A 25952-nucleotide genomic window follows, 5' to 3' on the forward strand; every position below is an offset into this window, starting at 1 on the left:
ATCAACCTGTTCAGAGATATTGTTATAATACACCTCTGGAGCAGGTGGGAGTCGAACCCACGTCTCCTCATTCAGAGGTAGGGACACTACTACTGCACCACAAAGAGCCGTTCGAATGGCAGAACAAACCCAAGGGGCTGAAATAGTTTACACTTGCTTCTAATTTGTAGGTATGCATCAATAACTCCTCACAGATATGAACCCTTCTTTTGCTTTCATGGAGGCTAATCTGGATCCTTTACCTCTCTGATATGCTATACATGGCTGAACTGCCTTGTGTACTCAGCATCCTTTCTTGCATTTGTAATTAACATATAATAGCCTTCACAACCAATTCGTTAAAGAAAGCATCGCTACCTTTAAATCCGTCCTGCAATATGAGGATGAGACCAAGCATCTCATTTGATGCATTTACCACAGCAGCTGGGGAGATTGGATAATGTAGGGGCAGCATCAAGTTATTAAAAGAAAACCCAAAGTCCTGGTACTCTTGTGAAGCTCCGCACAGAGACAAGCTGTCAGTCTCTCAGTTGCCTCCTTTAGCACTAAGGGAGGAATACTTACTCATTCTTAGCTTCAGTTGATCATTACTGCAGATTCATTACAGCAGTGCTGGTGAGAAATGGTGATGAACAGGAAGAGAATCAGGAAATGGATTTCTTACTGATCAATTATGCCCTGTAGAGAAACAGGATGAAGAAGATCAAGCTACTTTACGTCACGTTGCAGCATGATCCTGCTCTGTGTTCCTGTACAAAAATCTCCAAGTCACCAGCTGTGGTATAGAGAAGGTGTGTTTATGAGGTGATGGTGATTGGTATGGTAGGGAAATAGAGTGTCCATTTGTCAGATGGGTAGATAACTGAGGGGGTCTTCCTCCGCTTATAATTAGTAGAAAAGGAGGTCAGAGTTGTCATTTCAGAGGTAGACTTCCAGAGAAGGCAAAAAAATGCTGTGACTTGCATTTATATAGCTTATTTCATGACCTGGGCAAATGAAGTGTTCTTTGAATAATGGCCACTAATTTCACAGAGGAAATTCGACAACTAATTTGTTTATAGAAAAATCTCCCACAAGCAGAGATGTGATCATGGCTGAATGAAATGCTTTTTATGATGTTGACTGAGGAATAAATATTGGCCAGGACACTAGGGATAACATCCGTGCTATTCTTCAAAAGTAATACCATGAGGTCTTTTGCATGCACCACAGGAGAGCAGATGGGGCCTTAATTTAGTGTCCCATCTGTAACATGACATCGCGGAACAGTCAGTAGAGCTTTTATTGCTTGGGCCTCAGGAGTGGAAATTGGGGCCTCAGGAGTGGAAATTGAGCCCACAATGACCTGACTCTGAAGCAGAAGTGCTACTAGCTCAGTCTCACAGAAGGATCATCACTCCACAGTTGCTCCTGGGTAACCTTCACTATTGGAGAGGTGGGGTAGCAGGGCAGACGAGAAGGAGGGATTGACTCAAGGTTGGACCTTTGGCCCAAATAAGTGTTTTGCCATTTGACCAAAAATGGTGTTTTAAATATTGCGTATAGTATGTAGTTTTCCATGTGCAGAAATTGTCTCAAATCCCTAGACCTTCCTGTGGCAGAAATTCTTCATCTTAACAATCTGCAACACCTGATCCCAGTGTTGCCTGCACCTCATCAAACTTCACCTAAGTGTTGCCTAGAGAACTGGGAGCTGCAGCTCTATTGGTTGATGTGACAAATGAGGGCAGTCGGTTCACAGGGCAGTTCAGAAATTCTCCAGAGTTTTAATGAGGGAAGGTGGCTTGCACCTGATTTTTCTGCCCAGCATAATCCCCTCCACTCTTTATGCTTAAAATGGTGAGGACATTCATTTCCAGTTGCCATCGTGTGTGTATGTGTGTGTTGTGATACATACATACAGGGTAAGAAATGTGTAGTTTTTTTTGCACCTTGTACAGTTTATAACAATAGGCTGTACGTAACTAAAAAGCCTATTGGAATGATCTAACCTTTGAGCTGACTCACTTCTCAAGATCCTATTTCACTCTCCCACCATGTCTACACAGCCTCCTCATCATTGCTAGTGTTTCTTGATATTTCCTGTACCTGGAGAATTTCCTGTAAGTTTTGAACAATGCTTGATTGCTTTCTCAGGTTTTTTTTTAAACAGTGGAAGGCAGAATTTGATGCTGAATAATGTATGTGACTTGAAATGAGATGGATACAGTTGGTCCCATTCAGAGAAATCTTCTGATATGAATTTATAAGCTGTTATGTACAAGAATTTTTTTTTTCTATTTCCTTTTCCAGTGTACACAGCCTACATTAGTTTAGTGCTTTTCATTCCTGTCAAACAGTGGCTGAACAATTACAGAAAAAATACAATTGTGATTTGCGATGCTGGTAAAGTCAACTGATCTTTCTAATCCTTGGAGAAGGTGAGTACGTGTGCATGATGCTGCCGCATATTTTCTTTTGAAGTGCAGGTTAGCGCTTCAAGGAAATCCAGTTTGCAAAAAGGTTCTCCATGAATTCCTTCAGTTTTTAGCCTGTCCTAAGGGTGCTGCATATTCAAGTGCAAACAGACTCGCCTACTGGGAAGACCTAATTGTGTAAGCAGTAGGGTAATGCGCTTTAATTGTCTGTTCATTTAAAAACTAATGATGTGGCATTGCTTGAGGGCAGTGTTGTTACAAACTGGAATACAGTATTTTCTCTGCAACATTGGAAGTTGTTGACAATGAATGGACCATGCCCAATAGCATCTGTGTCAATTTCTGTACGACTAAATTTCATCTGATAGGCGCTGCTCTTAATTTTAAGAAGTGAACAAATTTTTCTGAACGTATGGCACCGCACTTATGTTAAAAGAGTGTCTTTCACAGCATGTGGATATCATTGGTTCGGCCAGCACTTATTGTCCATGCTTATTTGCCCTTGAGAAGGGGCTAGTGAGCCACCTTTTTAACATGCTGCAATCCTTGGGGTATAGGTACATCCACAGTGCTTTTAGAAAGGAGGCTCTGGGAATTTGGCCCAATTGACATGGAAACACATTGTTGTTATTTCAAAGACTACGAAGAGGAGAACTTGCAAACAGATTATATTTCCATCTATCTGCCCTGCTTGTGTCTTTTTAGGAAATGAGGTCACAGACTTAAGTGCTGTTGAAGGATTTTTCTTTAATTAATCTATTTTTCTAATCACGCTGTTATTGCACACCTCTGGAGCAGAAGGGACTTGAACCAAACCTCCCTGGTCCAGGGCAGGGGCACGACCACAAGAGGTCCTGTTGAAGTATTATGGCATTTAATGAAACTCACCCAATCATAGATCGTTATACAGTGCTGGATTGCTCCAGCTTGTGGGTGGAGCTGGTGAGTCAAGTAACCAGCTCCTGATTCAGAGAAAATTCTAGGAAAAGACTCAACATGCTGATCCTGGCTATGCTTGGGTGTATGTTGAAAACTCCGTATGGTTTTAAGTCATGTAAATTAAATGTTTGAATTTAGAAGTATCTCTGGATACTCTGCTATAAACAAGACATAAAGTAACTTAATTCCAGTGTAATATTGGTGAGTTGCTGCAGTACATCTTGTATAGGGTCTTGTGTTCATAGTGTAATGGGTGAATGTTTTGCAATCAAGGAGGCTGCTACGACCTGGATGGTGTCGAACTTCTTGTGTTTTGTTGGAGCTGCACTCATTCTGGTTAGTGGGGAGTATTCCATCAGGCTTTAGATGAATTCCCTAGTAAATGGGGTATTGGTTTTGGTATGGGGATGTTTTGGGGGTAGGGGGAATGGTGTTGCAGAGGGGAAAAGATGTCAGGAAGTGAGTTAGTTACCATAGAATTCCCAGCCTCTGATCTGTTCTTGTAGCCATAATGTTTAACTGGCTGGACCATTTTGATTTCTGATCTGTACAACTCAGAGAATGTTGACAATGGTGGATTCAGCAATGGTACTGTTAATGGGAGATGGTTAGATCCTCTGGGGATAGTCATCACAAGGCATTATATGGTATGAATGTTGTATACTACTAATCAGCCCTAGCCTGAATGTTGTCTAGCTATTGCTGTGTATGGACATGGAGTGCTTCAGTATCTGTGAAAACAGAATTTAGGAGCAGGGGTCCTTCAAGCCTGCTCCATCATTTCAATATGACCATGGCTGATCATCCAACTCATTATCCTGTTTCCACTATCTCCCTATATCCATTTTGTATGTTTAGGCCTAAGAACTATATCAACAGCTTTCTTGAAAGTCTTCAATGTTTAAGTTTCAACAGCTTTGTGTGGCAGAGAATACCACAGACTCATCACTATGTGAAGACATTTCTCCTCATCTCCGTCCTAAAAGGCTCACCTCATAACCTGATCTCTGGTTCTGGGCTCCCTGCACATTGAGAACATCCTTTTTGCATCTACATTGTCTAATCCTGTAGAATTTTACATGTAAATTACTAGACCTTGGCAATATTTTGATCAAGTTTATGGTCATAAACTGTCTTCTTGATTTTTCCTGTTGTGAGTATAAACTTATGTTTGAAGTTAATCTTAGTTCAGGTACTTCCTGAATGGATCATAAAAGTTTATCAGTAACTATGCATGTAAAAGACAAGAAGCATTTGTCTTGCAACTCTCTGCTCCTTCCCCCCTCCTACCTCCATGCCAACTTCCACCCAACCTCATGAAAAGACTATGGACGATGACTCAATGGAAATTCTTCTGAGTTCAATAATTTGATAGAGATATGGATCAAAGGGGGGAAAATGATCTGATTGTCAGACCAGAAAAGATTCTTCAATCCACACAAAGTTGCATCTGAGTAACAGGGGTACATTATTGTGACAATGTGTCAGTCGGCTGTTAGGTCAATGCCACAAATTCATAATCTGGATAGAACCACTCCAACTGCATTCAGCAGAATGTGCAAGTTAAACCAGCAATGACGCAAAAAGCAATTCAATATAGTTAGCCTTCATGAGAGACAAAATTAACAACAGCAGCATGGTTATCTGGGAATCACTTTATATTGAAATGCTATGTTAAAGTTGCTATATAAATTGCTGTTGAAAATTCACTGCTCTGCATGTTCTTGTCCTTTTTGTGCTCGTTAAACAAAGGAACTAACAAACAAACAAATATGTGTGTAACTTGCGTGGCAAAGGGCTCTGTAACATTGAATATTTGCAAGCAGTCTCACTGAACCCTAATCAAGAAAAGAAACCTAAATCAAGCTTGACAGAGATGCTGGTCTTCAGTTATCTCTTTAATTCCATTTTTAGCTGTCACAGCTGTCAATACTGACTCATTGCTGCATACACATGCAATTCTATTTTTTTTCTTATTCTAATGTAGTAAATAACACTCAAATTTGTAGTTCAGTTATGAGCAGTTGTTGCTATTCTTGGAATAACATGAGTCATATGAAATGTACACAACTATTATAAACACAGGTATATCTATGGCTGGGCTAACATTTAACTACTTAGTTACAAAGAGCAGCATACTTCCATCGGCATCTCATTCTTCAAGTGGTCAGAGTTAGGATGGTTCTGGGACCTTTATAGTCTCCGGTTAACTGCTGTGACACAGTGATTATAAAGAGATACTAACTGCGAGAAGTAACACTGAAGTCCAAAGGTTGACACCGACTCTCCCTGGGGACCTAGTGGGAATAAGAAATATATTTTATACTCTTCCCAGGCAGGAAACCAGCCACAGTTTTTCTTGCCCATCAGGAAGACAAATAATCAGGAAGGTGGTGAGTTGAAGCCTTTACATGAACAATAATTGACCACTTCGTAGGTAGCGAAAAAGAAGTGAGTTTCTCTCCAGGGTCAGATCGCCCAATTATTTCCTCTTCTCACTACCCCTCTTCCTCCCACCAGGGAGGGGAAAATTTGTGCCCATTGTTCTTAGCTTTTCTCAAAGTATCTCTTCAGTGCTTCCTGAACTTAGTATGCAGGAAAGAATGGGTAGTACTTCCTAGTACATTTGGAGAGAATGGAATCTAATGGTTTGCACATCATTGCAAATTACTTGCTCCAGTTAATTTCTTAATCTTTTGGGAATGTTGAGAAACAAATAGGCCTTGTATTTTTGAACAAGCCATACAAAAAAAAAACAATAATTTTCCTAATTTGTTGTTTTCAGTTGGCTGAAGCAAATCAGGAAGAACACTTCCTAAAAGAATTTTTTTTGGTGACCTCTGTTTTGTCTGAATTGGAAAACCCAGGGCATCTTGTTGACACATGAGGTTTATAATGATCTTGTTGCAATATAGAATAAAAAATGTTATGTAAAACATATCTTAATAGTAAAAGTATATTTTACGTGTTCTTGTAAGCATCTCAATACCATGTTAACTTTTTTGCACAAATTTCTATCCATATGCAGTTTACTTTACCAGCCCTACCTGCAAATTATCAAGTGGGTTGGGGCTCTTTTTCCCCAGCGTTTACTCAGTTCCTCCTTAATAGAAATTGTGATTCTATATACAGCCCTTCCACCAAAGTACCACTGTGCTGAAGTGCCTACAGTCTACAAGAAGCTCTAGAGCATCTCCTTTATGAAGGGAAGGTGATGGCCTAGTGGTATTATTGCTGGGCTGCTAATCCAGAGACCCAGGTAATTTTTTTCTGGACCTGGGTTCAAATCCCACCACAGTAGATTGAATTCACCTGGAATTAAGAGTCTAATGCTGACCATGAATCCATTCCCAATTGTCGGAAAAATCCTAATATCCTTTGAGGAAGCAAACTGCCATCCTTAGCTGGGCTGGCCTACATGTGACTCTAGACCCACAGCAATATGGTTGACTCTTAACTGCCTCCTGGGCAATTGGGGATGGGCAATAAATGTTGGCCTGACCAGTGACATCCTTAGCCCGTGAATGAATAACAAACTTACCTTGCTCATGGTGTCTACTACCTAGAAGCACAGGAACAACAATATGTTGGGAATTTCATAACCTCCAAAGTCATCACCATCTTATTTTGGTCCAAGTTGTTGTCCCTTTTTACTGGCGCAAAGTCCTACATTCCTAACCCAGATTGCTTTTCACCAGATCTTCGTGTTCAAGGTGAATTCTCTCTCATGACAGCCAGGGACAGGCATTTAAATTTGACCTTGTTGATGTGGCCTGTCCAGGAAATAGATTTTTAAAAATGCAATTCTCTCCATTTTGTGGATTTTCCTGAAAAGATGGATTAGACGACATATTTTTGCCTCCCATAATTTCTTACAAATTACCAATCTTTTGCCCGCCGTTCCTTCAATTCTTCCATAGCGGATTCTCTTCCAGAGATCTTTGTTGAACTTCTTATGAAGGTTATCCCAACTTTTCACACTGTTCAAAGCAGATTTTTTTTCAAATTCATTAGTGCAAGGTTTTCAGAGACAGGTTTTATATCAGGAAAATTCTTGCTGGTTGGTAAGTGTAGGCATTGAGTAACCTGTCTCAGCGATCTAAAGGTTGACAATTGACTTTCCATCACTTAGCGAAGAAAATTCCTTAGACTTCAGCAAAGCAAGTGCTTTGAAACGCAATGGATTCTGACATTTTACCTTTGATTTTACTAGACGTTTCGATATTCTCCTTCACTGCGAACGTGGAATCTATAGACTTTGCATATAATGTTGATGGATAGCAGTTGGTGGAACTGACCAAAACAATGTAGTCAATGCAATGGATCCTATCCCATTTCTCCGCAATCCATTCGCCTTATTATTGTCCTTCAGATCACAAACTACTTGGGCAAAGTTTGAAAGGGCCAATCTCCCTTTAGGAGATTGTTTAACTACGGCATTGCCCATTCACAAAATCAGTTGAATGTGAATGAATTCTGATCTAAACTGAAATGAAAGCAAATAAAGCATGTTTACCATTGATATTTTTGGGAGATGGAAATTGTTCCACATGCATGTTCTAATGGCTTTCTCCTCTAAATTGAAAGCAACTGCGTCAGAGGTCATAGGTAAGTCACAGTGTACAAATGCATTTCTCTAAATGTCCCCTTTATTTTAAAGACACAAAAACTGCACACTGTATTTGCAGCTACAACTTGGATAATATACAAGGTATATAAAGATTATTGGTTGTGAGCGAAGACAGACTGGAATGAACAAACAGTCCTACTTACATCTGCACTTTCACATGCATTGCAAGCACAAGCTTTGATGAACTTAGATCCTAGCAAAGGCATACATGAGCGTAGTTCGCAGTTTTTTTTTGGTGCCTGCTCATCCCTGGGGAGATGTCTCTTTTCCAGCTCGAGAGAACATCATTATGTTTGGGTTAACATCCCCGATGCAAACAAAACGTGATGATTGCTCCAAGACCTATCCGGTCGGCATTTCATTGCAAAGTGACTTCAATGTTGATATTGTAGTGCCTCGGTTCTGGTGTTGTCATCACTAGTTGCTTGATGCAAATGAAGGCTGCTTCTTCTGTGCTCCAATACTACATTTGTTGTGAGCTTATGCAGAGGGTATTCTAATGACACATTGGATGAGAATTTTGCATGCTAGTTCTCGAATGCAGCCAGTTGTTGCATTGCTTTCTCATCTGTTGGCTGCATGTCTGCACAAGCTCTCACCTTGCTAGGACCCTTGCACAACTACCGACCACTTCGCAACTGGCATCCAGTGTATCAGAATAGAAGAGGATCTTCAGCCTATCAAGTTGGCGTTGACCTGTCTACATTAATCCCACTTTCTAACTCTTGGCCCAGAGTCTTGAACGTTATGACGTTCGTGTACTTTTTTTAAAGGTTGTGAAGTTTTCCACCTCTGTTGCCTTCCCAGGCAGTGCAGCCCAAATTTCCAACACTTCTGGGTGATTTTTTTTGTTCCTCACACCTCCTCTAAGTCTTTCACCTTAAAATTATGTCCCCTTGTTATTGACTCTTCAACTAAGCGGATAAAAGCTTCTTCCTATTCACGCAGTCTATGCCCATTATGGTCTTAAACACCTCAATCAAGGTTTCCCTCCCAGCAGCCTTCTCTGCTCCGAAGGAAACAATGTGAGTCTTTCCAATCTCCCTCCATATCATGAAGAATAATAGACCCAGCATTGATCCCTTTGGTATGCAACTGGACACCAGCCTTCAGTCACACACAGACTTCTACCAATAGCCTCTGCCTTCTTCTAACTTGCCAAGTTACCCAGGATTCCATCTGCTTTTACCTTCTTTAGCAGTCTCACGTGTAGGATCTTTCAACGACTTCACTGAAATTCATGTAAACTACATTAACCGCAATACCCTTATCTACACAACTTGATCACCTCCTCAAAAAATTTGATCAAATTTGTTTGGCATGACTTCCCTCCGATACGATAACTATCCCTGATAAAACTTTACCTCTCCAAGTATATATTAGTTCATGCCCTCAGAATTTTTTCCAAGGGTTTCCCAACCACTGATATGAGACTGACTGGTCCCTAATTCCCTGGTTTATCCATACCACCTTTCTTGAAAAATTGGAACCACATGAGCTGTCTCCAGTCCTCTAGCACCTCCTCTGTAGCCAGAGGGGATTAAAAATTTGGATCTGAACCCCTGTGATTTCCTCCCTCATCTCTCACAACAGTCTGGGATACAACTCCCCTTGGACCTGGTGATTTTTCCACTTCTGAGCATACCTAAACCTCCAACACCTCCTCATTCCCAATCTGCTCAAAACCGAAATGTCTGTCTCCCCAAATACATGCTGTTTGTTCTGAGAGAAGAATGTGGTCTGAAAATAAATACTTTCATTTACCAATGTTCATCCTTTGCATCTAAAGTAATGGAGGCCTTTGCCTTTGCAAGTTGTGCCAAACTTTCATCAATGTTTGGCATGTTCTGGTGAGATCACTTCAAAAAGTTTATTGAGATTTCTTTGATCCACATGCACCTTCAGCATTCCAGGACTTTTTCACTGTCACCATATTGCTAGTTGGGTCTGTACCCCCTTTGTTTCCCAGCTCCTCTATCTTGTCTAGCAAGCTGGAACTCACCTTGGCAGGGTCTGAGCAGGTACCACATGATGATCTATTTCAGGGTCATACTCGCCACGAATACAAGACGTGTGAAAGAATCTTCATAAATTTTTGCAGGATCTGTTCAGTCAGTGGCCTGGTGGTCTGCTAAATGCTGCAAATCTCTCCTGGTATGTGTCTTCCAAGCGTTAGATTTGAAATAAATCTAACTTGAGACAAGTGGTTGTTGCTTCACTTCTGCCCTTTGGAACTGCAGCTCTTCATTCTCCGGAGTATATTGGGTTCGTGGCTTCATTTATCCTCTCGAATGAGTATTGTTCCATCAAATAATTTCAACTGTTGACTTTTGAGACTGACTTTTGTTGTCAGTTCACCAAGCCTGTGCCGACACATTTTGCCCTTCCGTAGTAAAACTGTCTTCACTTACAGGATCCTCATCCACCTATTCCCTTCCTATTCATCTATTCGTCCAGGTGCTTCTTGAATAATTCTATTGTGTCTGCTTCCGCCGCCTCCTCTGTGTTGACTTTTGTTTATTTTTGGTTCACCAGCTCTTGAATTCACATTTTCTTGTCTGTTTTTGGTTCATTACAGTAATGACATCTCGAGCTATGGTGGAACCTAAACAGAGCATCAGTGAGCAGCTACTGCTGTATAAGTGCCATTTGATAGCACTGTTGACAACCCTGTCAGAGGATACAGCAGAGTATAGATCAGTTGGAGGCAAGGGCAGAAAAATGTCAAATAGATTTTAATCCGGACAAATGTGAGGTGATGCATTTTGGAAGGTTAAGTACAGGTGGAAATTATACAGTGGATGGCAGAACCCTTAGGAGTATTGATATGTAGAGGGGTCTGGGTGTGCAGGTCCACAGATCACTGGAGGTGGCAGCACAGGCAGATAAGGTACATAAAAAAGGCCTATGGCATGCTTACCTTCATTGGAAGGGGCATTGAGTGTAAGGATGGACAAGTTATGCTGCAGCTTTGTAGAACTTTAGGTAGACCACACTTGGAATATTGCATACAGTTCTGGTTACCACACTTCCAGAAGGATGTGGATGCTTTGGAGAAGATACAGAAAAGGTTTACCAGGATGTTGCCTGGTATGGGGAATTTTAGCTATGAAGACAGATTAGATAGACTGGTTTGTTTTCACTGGAATGCAGGAGGTTGAGAGGTTGTGGGGGAACCTGATAGAAGTTTATAAGATTGTAAATGGCATGGATAGAGTGGAGGGTATGATGCTTTTTCCCAGCGTGGAGGGTTCAATTACTAGGGGAGACAGGTTCAAGGTGTGTGTTTGTGTGTGTGTGTGTGTGTATGTGTGTGTGTGTGTGTGTGCGTGTGTGTGTGTGTGTGCGTGTGGTGGGGGGGTGGGGGGAAGGTTTAAAATAGATGTGCAAGGCAGGTTTTTCACACAAAGGGTGGTGAGTGCCTGGGATGTCCTCTCGGAGGAGGTGGTGGAAGCAGACACAATAGAAGCATTCAAGAAGCACCTGGACGAATAGATGAATAGGAAGGGAATAGGTGGATGAGGATCCTGTAAGTGAAGACAGTTTAAGTATGGAAGGACAAAATGTGGCGGTGCAGGCTTGGAGTGTTGAAAGGCCTGTTCCTGTGCTGTATTGGTCTGGTTCTAACAACTTCCAGCACTTTAATTGATTTATTCTGCATTTTGGGATGAGTTTCTGAATTTGTCGGGAGATATTAGTGTTATGACAATGTTGAACTAGATAAGCTAGTCACTGCCTATGGCCATAGTGCAGAAGTCTTCAGTCCTACAGCTGAGATGTTGTTGAGGCCCATGACCTTTGCTGTATCTCATGGGTCAAACCATTTCTTGATAATATGTAAATCAAATTGGCTGAAGTCAGGCATCTCTATGTTGTAGATTTCGAAGATGTGGTGGATCATCCAGCTGACACTTTTTTGACTATTTATGAATTAAGATGTGGCTGCTTGTATTCCTGACCATTAAGTAATCAACACTTTCGGAGATGTTATGAAACACCTCTGGAGCAGATGGAGCTTGAACCTGGGCCTCCCAGCTCAGAAGCTTACTGTGCTACCATCATTAAACAAGTGGTTTCAATATCCATATGTAACTGGTGAATGTGTAGACAATTCTCATTTCAGGGGCTAACAGTGGTGGTCCTATAGCCGCACTGCAGCTGGTGTTCTCAAATGGAATGTATCAGACTCAAAAACATTGCTTTATATCTTTTTGTGTTGTTGTTACAAACCTTTTTCATACTCATGATCAAAGTACCATGAAAGGGTAAAATAGAAAACAAATTGATTTGTACGGTGTGGGGAGAAGAAAAACTATGTTCCATGCTTGGAGTATGCATTATGTAGGTGCCATGGTGATAGAGTACTTGCCCCATCATGTGGGAAGTAGTCTAGTATCTTAGTCAAGTGGTCATTCTTCATTGCAGGAACCTGACAATGAATTCTGGCTATTGAACAGTCAAGGGAGCACAATATCTGATCCTGTATTCTATCCCAATAACTACCCATATGAGTCCATTGTCTGACAGGAGTCACTGCACAACAAAATCCCTTTATTGGTTGCTGCATCTTTGAATTGTGACTCAACTTCCATCACCTCAGTTCAACCTGGCTAGCTCAATCCAGATGGAACATCGGAACTAGGAACAGCAGTAGACAATTCAGCCCTTCCAACCTTCTCTGCCACATGGTACAATCATGGCTGATTTTGGCCATCAGCTCCACTTTCCTGCCTGCTCTCCATAACTCTTCAACCTATTACTAATTAAAAATCTGCCTATCTCCTCTTTACATTTTATTCGGTGTCTCTCATGCACCTCACAGCCTCATGACCCTTTTGAGAGAAGTAATTTCTCCTCATCTGTTTTAAATCTACTACCCCCTTATCCTGAGCAAGTGTACTTTCTCACTACCTTTTAAGTGGCTAACTCTGAAGGTTAACTGACAAATTATGTCTGTGGTGATAAAATCAAATGGTGATCTCCAGAAGAATGACAGCTGTGTGTTGGCAGCGTGATGTATATTGAAGCCTGAATATCATTCTTTATTCTCTATTATTGATCTAATATCGCGCAACAGAGCAGGAATAATGATGCTGTCACCTTTTACATTTGATTAGGAGAACAGACTGAATTCAGAGAATTCCCAAGCCTTTTTTTGTCGGATTTTGAATTACCTGCCTTCTTTTCGCCTAAAGCCTATCTTCTCCCGGAAGGGTCTGTTAGAAAATATTCTGACAACTCCCATTTAGTTATTCTAGCTCAACAACAGCAACTTACTGATAGTAAGCCCTATTTAAAAAAGAAAAATAAAACTGCACCATGTTGTTTCCTTTGTAAACTTTTTCTCCTTTTCATCTTAACATTCTTACTGCAAGTGAGACATGAAGAAATGAAGACTTAATTCGATCTTCCATTTAGTATTTGCACTTGTTCTCTTCCTCCTTCTGAAAATATTTAATAACAAAAAAAAGCTACTCCCAAATTGTCTAGGGGATCTGGGCATATCTTATCCCACAGGGACTGTAGACTTCTCTCTTTCTGTCTTTCGTTTTCTCTTGTGTTCTCTCTCTCGATTGTTCATTCTTGAGAACGGTGGGCATGCACCACCTGAGGAGCATCTCTCCATATTAAGCTCAGGACAGGCAGAGGGAGATTTCAAATCTACCTTAGCTGGAATGGGAATTGAGCCCGCGTTCATATTTTGAAACACGTGCTAGCTATTTAACTAACTGGGTCTACTAATTGCATATGGTGGAGGGATTGGAGAGTTGATGTTAATGATGGTGAACTCTGCAATTTGCAATTTTAAGTGTAAGTTTTCAAATTTAAAGTAATAAACACACAGTTCCATTCAGCCACAGCTCAAAGCTGTAGAGCTCTAAGTCTTATCTTGTCCTCTAGAAGCTATAACCTTCAACATGAGTGTTGCTCATCAATTTGAAACCTCTTGTTGTGTCTTATTACTCCCCCACCTTAGTTAGGTTCTGAACTATGTATTTTAGTTCTTTACTTGTGTTTCTAAATGAAAATAATTGACTTTTTTTCCTTCTACTGACCATCTGCATGGGTTTTACAATCCATTGTCTACTTGTGCGCCAAAACCAGTAAAGTTTTCCCTGAGTATTGCCATAGGATTGGCATGATATATTGTAGAGGAGGCAGTGGTATAGTGGCAATGGCTTTGTAATACAGAGGCTTAGGCTAGTGCTCTGTGTACATCGGTTCAAATCTCACCATGGCTGGTCCCTTTCCTGGTTTGACCTATTGCTGTGAGTCTGGAGTCACGTACATGATTCTTAAGTATCCTCTGAAAAGGCCTCGTAAGCCCCTCAATTCATGGACACTTAGAGATGGGCAACCAACGCTGGCTTTGCTATTGACACTTTCACTCCCAGGAAAGAATTCCTATGGCAAATCAAAAACATGGGATGCAGAGCTAATGGCCTGAGAACAATGGGGGCACGTTTTCACGCTTGCACACTGGGTCATGTCTGGTATTGCAGCTGTTGCTCTGTTGAACAATTTAAAAGAATAGGCTGGTGCAAACTACCAAATTAAACATTTGTTACTGATCCTGCCGGAAAGTGGAGTTTCAGTTATGCCAGTAAACTCCCGACAGGGTTCCCGCACCTTTTAGAAACCAGGTGAGATTTCCACAGCTTGGTTGGAATGTGCATGTTCTGCAGCCTGAGGGGGTAAGCTGGTGGGGAAGGCTGCCCACCCCTCGGAAGAACCCAATCCTTCAAAAGCCGTGGTTTGGAAATGAGGTGGGCTCCAGTGTTTGGGTCACCTGCTCCGTCAGATGCCTCCCAAATAGCAATGTGGAAATTCAATTCCACGCTCCTCAACAAGATTATTTTACTTGCATGAGCACTTCTGACTCAGGTGCTGTTCCCAGCTGTTGCACTGTTTGTGCCTATTGAAGTATAGGCACTAGCCTGGCCAGCACAGATGGCATTGTTGTGGAAATTTATATCTAGTGCACCATTGACTGCTGGAACTTAGCCATCCACTTAGCCTCAATGAGCCAAGGCACTGAAGTCCCTATCAAAAAGGCAGAGAAAACAGCAAGAACAGAAATAGTATTTAAAGTGATGTGTTGTGCTAATACGGTCAGCACCAGTTACATTTCAGAAGCAGCTGGCACTGTGCTACGGTGAATTTATTATTTGAAAAGGTGCAACGTTATGATGGATTCCTAATCTCCAACAGGTTGAAGTTTAAATGGACATTTCTAGCACCTTTGCACATTTCCCACCCTCTTCCTAGCTTCCCTAGGAGATAACCTTGCAAATCCTGTGTTGCGAATGCCTCTTCCATGATACAGTCATTAATAATGTCAAATCTTGTTTAGATGAATAAAGATTTAAATGACTTCCTTAAAATAACTAATTCTGCACTCATCTGGAATTGCATCAATAAATTTTGTTGTAGAACTACTGCATTTTGTTCTGTCATTAGTCTGAACAAAATAAGAAAAATCTCCCTCAGACCATGGAAATGAGGGCTCCCTCAGTACTGCCTTGTCTGCACTGGAGTGCTGCTTTTCTGCATTTGAGTGTAACTTGAGATTGGTAAAACAGGGAGGCTCAAGAAATAATTTAAGGGCTGATTTCAATCTAAAATCTAGTCTGTTCTTTCACTTAGCAATTAACTAATAGTTTTTTTTTAAATTGGGTGCAGTTTAATTTCAGCTTTAAAATTGGGATTTACAGGTACTGAACTGAGATTAGCTGGAGAAGTCGTAATGAGGGAAAAAGAAATGGTGGAGGAACTGAATAGGTATTTTGCATCAGTTTTTAAGATGGAAACCACTAGTAGCGTACCAGAACTTTGAGAGCCAGTGCAGAGGTGAATGTAGTGATCATCACTAAGGAGAAAATGTTGGGAAAGCCAAGACGTCTGTACGTGGAAAGATAACCTGGACCAAATGGACTACACCCCAGGGTTCTGAAGGAGGTAGCTGAGGAGATTGTAGAGGGTGTTTTTTTAGGAATCAGTAGAGTCAGGGAGGATCTCTGAGGGAAAATGGTTGTTTAGGAAGGCAGGAGGCAGAAGATGGGCAATTATAGGCTGGTTAGCCTGACCTCAGTCATTGCTAATATTTTATTGTCCATTATTAAGGATGAGATTACAGAGTACTTGGAAGTGCATGGTAAAATAGAGCTGAATCAGCACGGGTTCATCAATGGGAGGTCATGCCTGACAAATCGGTTGAGAATTCTTTGTCTAACTTGCTCATTCTTCCTCAAAGAAGAGCCAGTGGACATGATCTATTTTGATTTCCAGAGGACTTTGACAAGGTGCCGCACAGGAAGCGGCTAAATAAGTGTTAGCGGCAAAGTATTGGCATGGATACAGGATTGGCTGACTGGCAGAAGGTAGAGGGTAATGATAAAGGGATCTTCTTCAGGATGGCAGCCAGTGAAGAATGGAGTTTTGCAAGGGTCAGTGTTCGCATTACCATTCACATTATACATTAATGATCTGGACAAAAGAACTGAGGGCATTGTTGCTAATTTTGCAGATGACACAAAGATAGGTGGAGGGACTGGTAGTGTTGAGGAAGTAGGGAGGCGTTAGCGTTCATTTCAAGAGGGTTAGAATACAAGGGCAGTGATTTACTGCTGAGGTTGTATAAGGCTCTGATCAGACTGTATTTGGAATACTGTGGGCAGTTTTGGGCCCCATATCTAAGGAAGGATGCTTAGTGAGGGTTACAAAGGAGGTTTACAAGAATGATCCTGGGAATGAAGGATGTGTCATATGAGGAACAATTGAGAACTCTGGGTCTGTACTTGATTGACTTTAGAAGGATGAGGGGGAATCTGATTGACACTAACAGAATACTGAGAAGCCTGAATATATTGGATGTGGAGAAGATATTTCCACCAGTAGGAGAGACTAGGATGCGAGGGCACAGCCTCAGAGTGAAGGCACAACCTTTTAGAACTGATGGGAAGGAATTTTTTCAGCCACAGGATGGTTAATCTGTGGGATGCATTGTCACAGAAGGTTGTGGAGGCCAAGTCATTGAGTTTATTTAAGACCGGGATAGACAGGTTCTTGATTGGTAAAGGGGATCAAGGGTTATGGAAAAAAGGCAGGAGAATGGGATTGACAAACATATCAGCCACGATCGAATGGCAGAGCAGACCCGATGGGACAAATGTCCTAACTCTGCTCCTATATCTTTATGGTCTGATGGTAAATTGGGTTAAATTATCATTTTTGCTTATTATGAAATAATTACAACAGCTAAAACGTGACCATGGCTTTATAGAAAGAAATGAGAAATGATGTTGTAGCGCAGAGTTGTCAGTTTGATGGAATGAATTTGGAGCTTAGTGTTTATCTGTTCAGACATACTTTACTTCAGCTGACTGAATGCAGCAACAAATAGGAAATCTGGGTGAGATCTACAGAGAATTGTTGTCATCCTGTTTTCAGGATTCAGAGGGAAAAAAAGCACAGAAATACAAGCATTACTTTTGAATTTTGCTGACTCCTCTAAACAAGATTAAGTTCAAATATAATTTCAATTTGTAAATTCGAGTGCAGTGGTTGCTCTCGTACTATGAGTCATATACTTACATAAGAGAAACTGTGTTTTCAATTATAGATACCTATGTTAAAGGAGGTTTTGCAATAAACTTGTGTTTTGCAAATGCTTCATGCCTGAAATTGTTGCCTTAGCTGTCGATCATCCAATGGACCACATATGAATGCAGCAGAAATAAGTGAATCAAAGTAACATTACTGATCAAAATATTCATGATCAACAGTTCATGTTATGTTGCATCACTGGCAAGGTAAGCATTTATTGCCTGTCTCTGGTGATGTTGCTTGGGTTGGAAATCCAGGGTTGAGTCAGTGTCAGTGAAGATAGGTAATACCATTCTGACTTAGCTTAGCATTACTTAGAAGGGAATTTACGCTGTGTTCCAATGGCTCTGAACTCCTTATCCATCCAGATGGTTGTGGGTCTGGAAGGTGTTGTTGAAGGAGTCCTGGTAGATTGCCGCAGTGCAACTTATGGATGGTACATACTGCTACCACCGCACGTGGATTGTGGAAGGAGTGAATATTGAGGGTGTTGGATGTGATGCCACTCAAGCAGGCTGCTTTGTCCTGCATGGTGTTGAGCTTCTTGAAATGTTGTTGGAGGCTGCGCTCATCCAGGCCAATGGGGACTATTCTGTCACACTCCAGTGCCTGGTAGATGGTGGACAAGCTTCAGGAAAGTCAAAAGGTGGGTACGCACCTGACTTGTGCTTTTAGCCATAGTGTTCATGTGGCTGTTCCAGTTAAGTTTCAGTTTAGTGCTGACCTCCAGGATGTTATTCGCGGAGGTTTGATGATGGTAATGCTGGTGTGTCTGGGGGTGGGGGGCGATAGTTGAATTCTTGCATATTAGAAATGCCATTTCCTTGTGTGGCACGAATATTATTTGCCACGTTGTAAGCCTTGACATTCGTTCAAATCTTGTTGTTGCTTGACCTTCAGACTCTTAAGCCATTTTTTTTGTTTCATAATTTGGATTTGTACAATTTTCATCCCAGATGCCCCCCCAACATTTACCACAAGTTTACCATTTACTCTTGAGGTCAAGTGCAGTGGCATATCTAAAGCCATTTGAAGTGGGCTGGATACATCGGGAATACTTCCTGCTTCAATAATCATGGGATTCCACTGCGTCCCACTTTTCTGGTGGTTGCTTGTTCTTTTCCTGTTGGTTTACTTTCTTGCCATGCTTAATTGGGACACTCCCAATCATTTGGAGGATGCTCCGTTCCACAGGGTCACATGGATAATTTTGTTGTTATTTTCATCTGCCTTTTTTCTTCAACTAAAGCTGTATTTTTACATCTGGAACCAACATTTTTCGAAACCTAGATTGGAGCAAACTGGATGGAGACCATTTGCCCCAATACATCTGCTGGCTATTTATAAGGAACTATCCATGTAGTGCTTTGCTTTCACCCCTTCTCCTTTTTGAGTATTTATCCAATTTCCTTTTGAAAGTTAAGGTTAAATCTGCTTTCAGTGCCCTTTTCAGGTTGTGCAGTCTAGACCATAACTTGCATGAAATTAATGTTCTCGCCTTGCCTGCAGTGTCCCTATATCTATCAAGCAGATGACAAACTGAAAGGCGTAACTTTCAGCCCAGGTCTTCAGTTGGAAACATGATGTGGAGGTGCCAGTGTTGAACTGGGGTGAACAAGGTCAAAAATCACACAACACCAGGTTATAGGTTTATTTGAAGACACATGATTTCAGTGAGACTCCAGAAGCTTGTCTTCGAATAAACCTGTTGGACTATAACTGGTGTCATGTGATCTTTGACATTGGAAATATAGAAATGAGGAACAGAAGTAGACCATTTGGCTCTTCGTGCCTGTTCTGCTGTGCAGTTTTATCATCGCTGATCCTTTACCTCAACACCATCATTTCCATCTGCTCTTCATAGCCCTTGATACCTTTTTAATTTGGAAAATTTTATCACTTTTTTTTCGTAAATATTCTCACTGACTCTAGCAGCCACAGCCTCTGTGATAGCAAATTCCACAAGTTGACCACCCTCTAAATAAATAAATGCATTCTTATTTAGTCCTAAATGGCCCTCCATTTTATCCACACCTCAGCCGCTTCTATTTGCAGTAATCCACACACAGGTTTACGATGCGTCGTAGTTATAGTTCCACAACCCCGCACTGAACTTTGCAATCTACGGGCAAGCTATGCCACATAAGAACCAGGCAGGAATGAAATAGAGAGGCCAGGTCCCTATAGGCACACACTGCATGCAATTATAATCCTGTTTCTGCTCAGTTATGCTGCAAGCTATATACGGTTCATAACCCAGGTGGTAAATTGATCAAAAATTGTCAAGCACCTCTTACCCTTATTAAAAAAATTAATGGCCACATTGAATAAGTTTCAGAGCTGTAATGTATATGAGGAATACGAACTGCTCTATCAGCTTGTAATGGCATCTGAACCACTTAATGAGATTAATACATTGCAATCACTCATGAGTAGCCATGATTCCCAGTGCTTTAAGATGTAGGATTTGCAAGATGCGCATGTTACTGCATCTCAAAAACTTGTAGCACCTCTGCAATGACAGTAAAATTGGACTTCTGCACTACATTTCATGATTAATCTACTCCTGAGATGGCAGGCATTTTTAAACCCAGCTACAAATCTGCCTGCTCACTCAAATCTCACTGTTGGAGACAGGCTAATAAATGATGATGAGCACCTACTTTTGCAGACATTAATACCTTTGTTACTTGAAAGTGAAGTTGTTACACAAAGCTGCTAATCCAATATATTCGGGTGTGGTGTTTTTCAATGTTTTGGAGAGGCGGGTCTCAATTTGACCAAAGGTATAGGGGTACGGTTGTGAACATGGCAAGACCACAGATGTGGGAGCCCCATTGATTTTAAGAATAGGGCCACTAATTTGTGATTGATTTATGAGCAGTACGGGCAGGTCATAGTAAGCAAGGCTGTAGGGATCAAAAAGACTTGGACAGAGGCATACAGGTTACACTGCATGGGGCATGCGTTAGGCGAGATCAACGTTGGTAAGATCAGCGTTATTTGAGGCTAGGGAGTCCATTCATCAGCCTTATAATGGCCTGGAAGAAGCTGTTCCTGAACCTGCTTGTGTTGTCCAATGTCCTGCCATTCTAGCTACCTTGCTATGTGCCTGATGGGCAGCAATATGCAATTAAAACCATGTGACTGCAATAAAGGATCAATGGGATGGTCCTGGCAGTGAAAGGAGGATTATGCATGAGATCTAAAATTAGAGTTTAACTAAGACTTGAGAATAGGGAGGCCCAAAGATTGCTGGAGTGGCCTCATGAGAAAGCATTGCCATTTCTCCTGGCCCAGTAGCAAGTACTTCATCCTTGATCAGTAGCCGCTCTTGTGTTGGATCTGTTTCTAGATGGCCAACAGTGCACTATTTCTTCTGGTAAGTTTGTCACTGCTCCAACATTGTCTGTTCTTACCTTTTTGAATGTTAGAGCTTCCCTACATTTAGCAGGGACCTTTATATGTGACCTGATCGTGTTCACAAAGTTTAAATGGCTGTTTATAAACTGGTTGAGCTGGAAGGTGGGATTTTATTTTGACCCCAGTGTTGCGTGATATGGTTAGAATCAGAATCCTTGAAAGCTGAAAAGTCAGTGCATGTTTTCCCCTCCCTGGGGGGGATCCCTAGAACACAATGTCAAAATAAGGCCTTTCCCAGTTGAGACAAATGGAAATTTATTCTTCTCAGAGGTAGATGGTGTTTGGAATTCTGTTTCCCATTTAGCGGTCACCCACAGGCTGGGTCATTGAATCTATTCAGTGCTGAGCTAGACAGATTTTTGATTCACATGGGAGTCAAGGAATAGGCAAGAAAATGAAGTTAAAGCCACAATTATTTAGATCATACAGCAGAGCTGGCTGAAGGAACCGAATGTTTTTTGGGTTCTGAACCTGTTGTAATGATGTCCTTCATAAGGATCAGACAATAAAGGAGATAAACTCCCCCAGATCTATCCTATTTGTCACAATCTGTCTCTATCTCTGTTCTTGCAGTAGCACTATTAAGATGCACTCTAAACAATTAGTGTCAAAGCTGGGCTGTATTACAGACACTTACACACAGGAAAAGTAAATATAGTTGGTGTTTATTCTGTGGTTAATTATTGCAATTGGTTTCATTTTTAGTGATATTTTTGCTTTACCATGCAATTATTTGTTGAAGCATATTATGTTGCTTTGGCGTCATATGCAAGTTAAATATTTCCTGTTTTGATTTTATCTTTATAAAACCAGCACAGATGAATTTTAGCACGCACTTGCGTATGCAGCATTCAATCTTTTTTTGTGTTGATGCAGCTTTTACTTTGCTTCGTTTCTCATGTCAAAAGGATAAGTCACCAGGATTTCTCAATTCAGGTGTTTACAGGCTAGAAAGCTCCTAGGTTTAATGCCTTTCCTGTGCTAAGCTTTTCATGTACTGAGACTAACTGACTACTGCATTAGTGCTTCATTGGCTTCAATAGTGTGGGGCTCAAAGGTAACAATTCTGTCATAGATTTCACCCTTACTCACTGTTGAATAATGCAAGATGGAAATGTGCAAATGGTAGCCATCCCATGAGGATAGAATTGAAGCAATTAACACTGAAGTGTTGGGGCAGCCCAAACCCAGGAATTTTGATGAGATGTTAAACTGACCATCTACCCCCTCAGGGAGACATAAAAGATTCCCTGACGCATTTCGAGGAAGACGAGTGGAGTTCACTTCAGTTTTGTGATCAATATTCATTCCTAGAATGCCTGAAACAAATAATCTGATGATCTCATCGATTCTTGTGGGAGTTCGCTGTACCACAAGTTATCTGCTGTGTTCTTTGTTACAACTGTAACTGCCCTCTAAAACAACTTCATTTGCTGTACAGTGCCTTGGACATTGAGGAGTTTGAAGACGCTTTATAAGTAAATCTACCTGTCATTTCACCCGTGTGTGGTTTCCTGAATAGTGGGAAACAATTACCATGTGAGTGCAAAGGATAAAGGTGAAGCATTGACAGTCAGCTTCAAACTTTAGGAGGATGATCCACCTCTTCCTTCCTGAGGTGCCCATCGTTGCCATTTTGATTCATTTCCATGTGATTTCAAGAAATGCTGAGCACGTGGACACAGCAAAGGCTGACGATATCTTGTCTGTAGAGTTGAGGACGTACTCCAAAAATAAGTGTCCTGAGCTAAACTGTTCCAGTGCAGTTGCAGCAGTCAAATGTAGAATATTTCCAGGTATGTCCAGTTCAAAGCGCAGGCCAAATTTAGCCTAGGAAGTGATCAATCCCTCACCCTACTCTTAGTCCCATCAGTGATAGCAGGTATCATTGACAGTGCTGTTGGCTGACATTTACTCACAACCTGCTCACTAATGAGTTGGGTGGTGGTTCTTGACCAGCACGGGCACGATAGACAGAAGGGTCTCTTTCAGTGCTGTCGATCTCGGACACTAATTTTCAGCTTAGGTTCTGTCATTCCCATTTAACTCCACATCTCATTTATAGCCTTGCCCCAAACACAGTCATGGCCAAAAGAGATAGTAGGAACTGCCGATGCTGGAGTCAGAGATAACAAGATGTGGAGCTGGAGGAACACAGCAGGCCAGGCAGCATCAGAGGAGCAGGAACGCTGACGTTTCTGAAGAAGGGTCCTGACCCCAAATGTCAGCTTTCCTGCTCCTCTGATGCTTCCTGGCCTGCTGTGTTTCTCCAGCTCCACATTGTGTTATCCATGGCCAAAAGAGCTGAATTTCAGAAGTGAGGCGAGAGTGACTTCCTTTGACCATATGTAGCATCAAGGAATTCCATCTGAACTGAAGTCAATGAGATCAGAGAGAAAGCTCTCCCTCCTTTTGGGAGTCATTCTTACCACAAAGGAAAATGTTTTTGGTGGTTAAAGGTCGATCATCTCGGTCTCAGGACATTGTTACAAGCACTCCTCAGTGTAGTGTCCCAGTTGAAACTTCTTCAACTTCCTCATCACTATTCTTTCTTCCCTCCCATGAAGTCAGAAGTGAGGATGTTCATTGTTTCTGTTGTATTTAGTATGATCTCAAGCTTGTCAGTATGCAGACAACCAACACAATATTTAAACGCGGGTAGTGAGAAACTAGCATTGAAGCCACTCAAGTGCTGGGTGGTGACCACTTCTGACAGGGAAGAGCCTGATATGCCCCTTCACTGTTACCATCATCATGCTGAGGGGTTTGCCATAAAACAGAACATAACTGCACCAACTACACACACATTATGTCTACAAGAGCAGGTGGTGAATTACTGAAACCCTGCTGCCTCAAAGTCTTTCCATCACCTACAAGGCACAAATCAGGAACTGTCCCCACTGTCCTGGTTGTGTAGCAACATTCGAGCAGCTTGACACCATCCAGGACAACGTAGCTGACTCAATTGGCACTCCATCCACTAACTTCAACATTTATTCCTTTCGCCACCAGCTTCCATTTCTACCAAGTATATCGTCAACGAATGTACTGCAGAAACTCACCAAGGCTTCCTCATGGGCATCTTCCAGACTCTGACTAATACAGCTTAAAAGACATAGGCAGCAGGTGCTTGGGGGATCTCCAAGTTCACCTCAAAGTCATATGCCATCCAGACATGCAACTCTGTCAATATTCCTTCATTGTTGCTGAGTTGCAATCCCGGTATACAGAACAAAATTTTGGGTTTAACCATATCAATGTAGACTGCAGTGACTCAAGAAAGCAACTTGACTCCAGCTTCTAAAAGCAAATAAGGATTGGCAGTGATGCCTAAGTGATAAATTAGAACATAAAGATCTGCCCCTTCCACTGGAAATGGTTTTGATGCTGGAATTCTGGTTAACATTTTCAAAGTAGCACAGCAGTGATCAAGGATTAATTAAATATCTTTGTTATTATGTTGTGGTTATGTCAATGTTTAGATTTTGGCTGTGCATTTCTTTTAGAGGAATACAGATCTAATCATAAGGCAGGCCTGCTTTATTCTGTGAATAAAAACTGCAGAGACGAGCAATAGTCAGTTTAAATGGTAGAAATTAATTAGCAACCATTCCTGTAAAAGTGCTTGAGCACAGACAGAAAAGCTCCCTTTTATCAGGAAGGCCTTGGGAAAGGATCTTTCCGAGAACTACTATTGAGGCATGTGAGTCAGCTTGGATGCTTAAATAATGCTATGCCAATCGAATAATTAAATCAGTTACATAATAGTTACGGATTGGGTAGCACTATGAACCATGTGAAATGTCAGGCACCAGATTTTTAAAAAATGAGGTTTAAGGAAAACAAAATATCTGTTGACAATAGTTTTAGAGTTTTTGAGAATTTGAATGTTTGGCTAACCAAGTTCACCAAGCTTAGATAATGTTTCCAGTTTCCCAGCTAAAACTTCAAGTTTTTTTTGTCACAAGTGTTGAAGCTATGCTTAATAATTTGCAATAATGACTCACATCTGTGTGTGAGATCCACTGTACCTTGGAAAGAGGAGTGAGACTTTGTGCTGATTGAATTGACTGGAACTACGCTCAGCCCATTACTTTCTGCCACTTAGGTATCAGTGTACAAAGCTGCAATTGTTTTTCTAAGAATTAAAGCATGTTAGTCTGTATTTGTATCCCAAAACATGTAAAATCAAGAGCAGTAAAGACCTTTCAGCTCCTTAAATCCATTCTAACGTTCAGTAAGATGATGCTTTTGCCTTAAATATATTTTCCTGCTCACTTCCCCCATGATTCTGAGAACAAAAATCTATGTATCTCGGCCTTAGATACACGACAATGCATATTTGTCATCACCTTAGCCCTAAATGATCTACTTCTTATCCTGAGACAGAGTACATGTGTTCTAGATTCTCCAGCTAGGGAAATAAACTTCAATGTCTATCACATTCCTTCAAAATCTTGTATTTTTTTAAAAAGATCTCCTCTTATTTATTCTTCCAAACATCAGACATTCATTCAGATTGAACCACTTGGTGGTGATTTTCTAATGCATTAAACAAATGGAAATTCTTGGACAGAGTATTCATAGAATCCCTACAGCGTGGAAAACAGGCCTTTTGGCCCAACACGTCCACACTGACCCTCAGAGCACCCACCCAAACCCATCCCCGTCTAACCCACCTAATCTACACATCCCTGAACACTATGGGCAATTTAGCATGGCCAATCCACCTAACCTGCACATCTTTGGACTGTGGGAGGAAACCGAAGCACCCAAGGGTGGAATTGAACCTGGGTCCTTGGCGCTGTGAGGCAGCAGTGCTAACCACTGATTCACCGTGCCGCCCCAAACGCAGTTGATGAAAGTTCTAGAACGTGTTTGTCTCGGATTCTTGACACTAACACCCTCAAAAATGGTGCAAGGAGTTGGGGCAACTC

The sequence above is a fragment of the Rhincodon typus genome, chromosome 8, assembly GCF_021869965.1.
Source record: "Rhincodon typus isolate 14 chromosome 8, sRhiTyp1.1, whole genome shotgun sequence".
NCBI lineage: Eukaryota > Metazoa > Chordata > Chondrichthyes > Orectolobiformes > Rhincodontidae > Rhincodon > Rhincodon typus.